This window comes from Zingiber officinale, chromosome 7A, assembly GCF_018446385.1.
Source record: "Zingiber officinale cultivar Zhangliang chromosome 7A, Zo_v1.1, whole genome shotgun sequence".
In the NCBI taxonomy this organism is placed as follows: Eukaryota; Viridiplantae; Streptophyta; class Magnoliopsida; order Zingiberales; family Zingiberaceae; genus Zingiber; species Zingiber officinale.
In genome coordinates this window covers 59,754,919-59,761,752 of record NC_055998.1, presented here as the reverse complement: position 1 = coordinate 59,761,752, position 6,834 = coordinate 59,754,919, and the positions used below count along the sequence as shown (strand labels likewise).

General features: G+C 40.4%; 1 long non-coding RNA gene across 2 annotated transcripts; it reads right to left on the bottom strand.

Annotated features, from left to right (window-relative positions):
* Nucleotides 1–525: 525 nt before the first annotated feature.
* On the bottom strand, nucleotides 526–1,171 carry LOC122000137. 2 transcript variants are annotated; one of them, XR_006116967.1, is made up of 2 exons: nucleotides 1,038–1,171; nucleotides 526–635 (listed from the first exon to the last, which is right to left on the bottom strand). It is a non-coding gene; the product is annotated as an uncharacterized LOC122000137 (long non-coding RNA). The 2 variants fall into 2 exon arrangements; XR_006116966.1 differs by having other exon boundaries at nucleotides 526–595.
* Nucleotides 1,172–6,834: the final 5,663 nt, after the last annotated feature.

Here is a 6,834-nt window from a genome sequence, read left to right as displayed (position 1 = left end):
CATAAATTTGCCTAACAGCCAGAACAGCCTAATAAAATAATGCAACTTCCATAAACATCTCTTGGCTCTTGTTAATCCCATGGTCTAACCAGATTTTCATATATAATCATACCCTTACAGGAATGATTCCTCTGCATCCACATCACTATTGAACACTCTTATATGGAGGATAAAAGAGGAGATGTGAATTTATGGATACTGAATGCTTTAGTAGGTGTAATTGCTAAAGCAATTGTGGTTCATGAACTCATTTCATAATATCAAATAATTCATGCTGCATGCCACCATCATAATCAGAAAATTAAAAAAATAAGTTTTTACTAAATTTACAGTTGTGGGCAACAAAAGTACTTAGCTTCATCTTACTGCTCTTGGATACCTTGGATCTGCTATATGTTTTCTTGTTCATTTTAATAAGAGGATTGATCACTACTTCAATAGAGCCAAAAGTAGATCCATGTCCAACTTTCGTATGTCCAGCTTTTGTAGATCCTTGGATCTGCTATATTTTTTGACTCATTTTTATGTCCAGCTTTCATATACTGTCATTGTAGATCCATGTTTGATGATTAATATTTTGATGCTCTCAATTCAACTACATTAAGAAAGCCCATGAGTCAATTTAGAGTGCAAGTCTGCAAACACATATAAGACAAATATTTAGCAAGCAAAACGAGTAATAGATACTTCTACATTTCATCATGACCCAATAAGCACTCAATAAGAGCAGGTTAAGGAATCAAAGAAATTTCCTATTGGCCTTGTTTCAACCCTAAACAATTTATCATAATTTTGTAAAATATCTAGAGACACATTTACTTCACCATTCATTGGTGAATTGAGGGAAACATTGATATTTCCTGTAGTTTTCCTTAGCAGCGTCAACCTTTACAAACTCAACCAAATTATGACTTTAGTTCTATTAAAAGTAAGACAGGAAAAAAAAATTGTGTATCAAAGATACTACGTAGCACATTCAAAATTGGGAATACCATGGATCCTAAAGTTAGAATGAAAGCTGCCATAGAAATTTGTACATCGCTAGCAGCAAGCAGCAACACTCGCGAGCGGCAGGCAACAGCGCACACGAGGCTACAAGCGGCAGGCAGCAACACTCGCGATCCCGTGAACTGCAGAGCTCGCGAGGACGCGAGCTTTCGAGGCTGCGATGGCTTCGCTGGCGAGAAAATTTCAGACAATTGGAAAATGAGATTAGGGTTCTCTCGGTGGTGGCACCAATGAGAATAATGGAACCATCTTTAATGGCAGGGAGGAAGGAGTCTTACTGGAACTTGGAGAACCGGTGGATCTCATCGACAAAGAGTACAGTGCGACTGCCATGGGATCAGGCACGGCCGGCGCCGTCGATAGCCTCACGAAGCTCTCATACGCCAGAGGAAATGATAGAGAGGGTGACGAAGAAGGCGTATAGAGAGGCGAGGAGAGTTGAGGAGAGGGCCGAGCGATAGTGATCTTCCCAGATCCGTGCGAACCCTAGAGGAGATCCCGTCACAAAGTTGGACGGAGAGGGGAGTTTCGGGTGATAGGGGTTCGGGAGATAAGTGGGTGCCGAATTAAATCTAAAGTTTTTCTACCCTTTACTTGATCCAACGGTTCATATTAATCTAGATTTAGATGAGGGCTTGACAATAGACAACGCTTTTTAAAAATCGTTGTCATAGACACTAAAAAAATGCTTATAGACAACACTTTTTAAGAAGCGTTGTCTTTGATCCATAAAAATCACTAATAGACAACGGTTTTTAAAAAAACATTGTCTATTAATAAGAAAATAATGAAATAGACAACGCTTTTCACTAAAAGCGTTGTTAAAAAAAAAAGACAACGCTTTTTAAAAAAAACGTTGTCTTTTAAGTGTTGTAGAATCCCAATTTTCTTGTAGTGTCTCTACTGTCGACCATGTATTTTTGTGAGTCTCACCAACGAAAGGGGTAAAGAGATTTGACCTCCGAGGTAAGTTAGCTCCACAATACATTAGGCCTTTCCAGATCTTGGAGAGGATTGGAGCGGTAGCTTACCGTCTAACGCTACCACCATCTTTAGCTAGCGTTCATGATATTTTTCATGTGTCCATGCTGAGGAGATACAAGTCCGACCCAACACATGTTCTGTCAGGTGTATCAGTTCCCATTCAGCTTGACGTTATCGACGAGGAAGTTCTGGCACGGATTCTGGATCACAAGGAGCGTCAGCTGCGGAACAAGACTATCCGGCTGGTTAAAGTCGAATGGCAGTATCATTCTGACGAGGAGGCTACTTGAGAGCTCGAGGATACGATCCGAGCTCGATACCCCCATCATTGTAGTTGAGGTATGTGGGCTAATTTCCGTGCAACATTTATACTATCTTTCTATTGTTAGTACTTGCAGACGGAAAGTAACGAAAATTTGGGGACGAAATTTTTATTAGTGGGGGAGAATGTAAAATGTTGTAACCAAATAATAATAAAATAATAAAGTTTTATGGACGAATAACATTAAGGGAATTTTTAGAAATTTTTAAAAAAATTTCGAAAATTAATTGGAGCTCGTATGAGGTAGTTTACAAGGATGAATTATGCATGGGAAAAGCATGTTTAGAATACCCAATTAAGGTAGTAGTTGATAAGCAATTAACTTAGACTTTAATAAAATTAAGCCTATGTTTTCTTATTCGACTCAGATTTTCCCTATTTCTCTACCCGAGCCTATCTCTTTCCGTCGCCGAATCCTGCCTTTCTCCACGTCGAAACCTTCTTCTTCCCCTTTTCTCTCTCGAGCCGCACTGTCAGTCATTTGCTCCCTCACACTCTCATGATGTAACGCCCGCCCCTCTTCTACCCTAAGGGAGGGACGGCGTTACTTACTTGAATCATACATACACACATATATATATGCATATGAAATCATGGCAACGGAAGCGAGGTTTAAAATTCAATATATCATATGCATATTAACTAAACATGATATGTGAACAATATAATCATATCACATATTAAACATGCTACTATTCAATCTATTCCACCATGCCACTGCCACACACATCTTTCACCCTTCCTGCTGCTCCTCTTAGTGTAGTCATTCCTTACCCTTTTCTGCAGTACAAGGAAAACATAAAACTATAAGCACATAGGCTTAGTAAGTTCCTTTCCTACTCACAAAATCATAAATCATATGTTGGTGCGGGAAGCATCCGACGATCGAACTCGTGTTTTGATAATGGCAAAGGATTCAAAGTTAAGGTGTTTTGTGATCTAACAAGTCTGCTTGAGTATTTCAGGAAAGTCCTAGCTGTGGTTACGCAAAGAAAAAACCCTAGGGGGTGGTAACCCTAGGTCATAGGGGGCGGTAACCCTATGCGGAAAGTCTTGGCAGGTCGATGGCTTCAGGCAAAAGTCCTAGGGGGTGGTAACCCTAGGTGAAAAGTCCTGGTGTCGCGAACCAGGTGAAAGACTGGACTAGCCGGGAAGCGGATGTCCAGCAGAAAGTCCGGAAGCGTCGAGTGCTGAGCAAAAGTCCAGTCAATCTGGAGGATTGCACTGGCAACAGGTAAATCTCCTGAGTGGAGTAGGTGAGGACGCGTTCCCCGTAGAGGGAACAGTAGGCGTCGGGTAGACCTAGATTTCCGGTCGAAAATCCGAAATCAGACCCCGGATAGTCTGATGACTATCGATAATATTTTGTTACCTTATTTATGGCTTTATTTGCTAACTTTGTGTTGCAGGATATTGTTTGGGACTAACATGTCTTGCAGGTACAAAATAATGAAGTCTTCCCTCGGATGAACAGTGTCCGAGGCACCTCCATGGAGCTTGGAGGCGCCTCGGGTGCAAAAGCTGAGCTGGCAGCGAAACACGGCTGAAGGCACCTCGGAGGGTTATGGAGGCGCCTTGGAAGGCACCTTGAAGACCCATGAAGGCGCCTTCTAGCAGATAGGCTTCGACCAGTTCGTTTGTGTGTTTGTTTTTTATGGAGGCGCCTTGGAAGGCACCTTGAACAACTTACTGTGTTCTTGTGTGTTTGTTTTTTATTCCGCTGCTTTAATTACTCAACGAACGTTTTATGATTCCGATAATCGAACGAAATAGCCGTGAGCACTATTCACCCCCCTCCCCTCTAGCTCTTCTCGATCCAACAATTGGTATCAGAGCGGGGTAGTGTTGATCTGGTGCAACCACCAATCACGCAAAATTTTCGTGGTGTTTTAAATTTTTCAGAGTCAACTGAAATTAGTATTATTACTATATTCCAGTTTTTTTTCGTTCGTATCGATCTCGCTCGAAGTTGGTGCAACACCACTCGAGTTAGTTTTCTTTTCTTTACTTCTAGCACTGCTAATCCAAGACCTAGTCTTGGCACATTTCTTTTGTTTTTGTTTTACATATACGGTCGATATTACAAATGGCCCAACAAGAAGGGTTCAGCACCGTTCGCCCCCCACTTTTCTCCGGAGAAGACTTCGGATATTGGAAGGGGCGAATGGAAACCTTCCTGAAGACACAATTTGATACATGGATGATAATCAAGACCGGACTACTACTCCCATCCGACGAAGACGGCAAGACGACACCCTGCGAGAAATGGGAATCTACCACGATCAAGAAGGTGGAAGCTGATGCCAAAGCGACCTGCATCCTCCGGTGTGGGCTGACCAAGGAGGAGCTCAACAGAGCTGGTCCATTCTCATTAGCAAAGGAGCTTTGGGAAAAGCTGATCGAACTCCACGAGGGCACCTTGGAAACTAAGGTAAGTAAGCGTGACTTGTTATTTAATAAATTGTATAATCTAAAAATGCAGGAAGGAGAGACGGCGAGTTCGCTCCACGCTCGGATTCAAGATATCCTCAATTCTCTCCATGCGATCGGGCAGAAAGTCGAGAATCGGGACGTCATAAGGTATGCTCTAAACTCATTTCCGAGGAGTACATTGTGGGCATCAATGGTAGATGCCTACAAAGTCTCCAAGGACTTGTCTTGTTTAAAATTAGATGAATTATTTTCTGAGTTTGAACTCCACGAGCAGACTAATGCACAGCCAACCGAGAAGGGGGTTGCTTTGGTTGCAGGTACCAGTCGGACACGGGAACCAAGATTACGATGAAAAACTGAACCGGAATCAGAAGACGAACCCGACTCAGAAGATGAAGAAGACGAACTGACCAGCGAACTAGTGAACCTCGTGAAAAAACACTACAAGAAGAAGAAGGGCTTCAACAAGAAAGACCTAAAGAAGGCGGTACAATCCAAGGAGACCTAACCGAGTTCTAAGGTAAAATTTGAAGTAACCTGCTACGGAAGCAACCAGAAGGGGCACATCAAAGCCAACTGCCCCAACCAAAAGGAAGCCAAAAAGCAAAGAAGAAAGAAGGCCCTTAAGGCGACGTGGGACGAATCTTCTTTGGAGGACGACGACGACAAACTCGATCAGACAAGTTTACTCGCATTGATGGCCCGGGACCAGATCGACGAATCCGAGAGCGAGAGTGAGTCAGAGGCCGAGTCCGAGCGAAGCCACGGATCCGCATCCGTTTCCGAAGGGCCAGACTCCGCTGTAAGTATTCCTAGACTTAATAATTTAGTCAATTATTTATTACGCAAGTTAGCTAAGTCAAACCTTAAGATAAAATCACTTCTAAAGGAAGTAGTTGTCCTTAAATAAGTGACTAACTCTAAATCCTTACCTGATCAAGTTCAGACTGAAAATTCTACTCATGTTCAAAAACTTGAGGAAGAAAATTCAAGTTTGAAAAATCAGGTCAAGGATTTAAAAAATACCTTAGAACGATTTTCTTTAGGCTCCAAAATCTTGACCTAATTCTTGGGACACAAAGAGTCGTTTACAATAGAACTAGGCTAGGATATAAAACTAAAAAGAAATATAAATATTATTTATCCTTAATAAACAAACCAAATAGAAAGGTAATCCAAGCATGGGTCCCCAAGTCCAAATTGGTCAATCAAGTTGGACTTAGCCAATATTGGGTCCCGAAGGATCAAATATACTACCTCGATAGACCATATCGAGGCTATGATCCAGGGGGAGTAAACACGAAAACAATTCAAATTTTAAATCAAAATTTGAAATAAAATTAAAATTCAAAAAAAAAATTCAAAATTCAAATTATAAACTCAAAATTCGAAATTAAATTAAAATTCAAAAATTTGAAATTAAATTAAATTCAAAAATTCAAAATTCAAATTACAAATTCAAAATTCGAAATTAAATTAAAATTCAAAAATTCAAAAATTCAAATTACAAATTCAAAATTCGAAATTAAATTAAAATTCAAAAATTTAAATTACAAATTCAAAATTTCAAATTAAATCAAAATTCAAAAATTAGAAATTCAAACTTAAATTAAAAATTCACTTAAAAATTCAAAATAACTTGAATTCAATAAAATATAGATGGAGGATCCAGAATAGCTAGCACCCCCAACTGAACTACCCGACTGGGTAAGTGAACTTAATCTACCCGAAATGGGTAAAGCAAGAGTAGACTACCCGGCAGGGTAATTAAGGTTAGATAAAATGAGCTAAGTTTAACTTGAAACACAGTACTGGTGAATTTTTTGGATGATAGTACGTTAGGGAAGCTTGGGCATCGCATGTCTAGGAAGATATGGCTTCGACCTGGTGCATTTGGCCAAGTGGAACTGACCGAAGCTACCCTTAAATGGATCCTAACTAGTTAGACCAAGGTTTAGTATTAAGTTGAATGGGTAGGACTATTTGGAAAACTTTGAAGGCATGATTACTTTAATGAGTTCCTTGTGACTCACCATAGCTCAGAAGTTTATCCAAAGAATGCTTATTTGTTGAACCCAAAGCTAAAC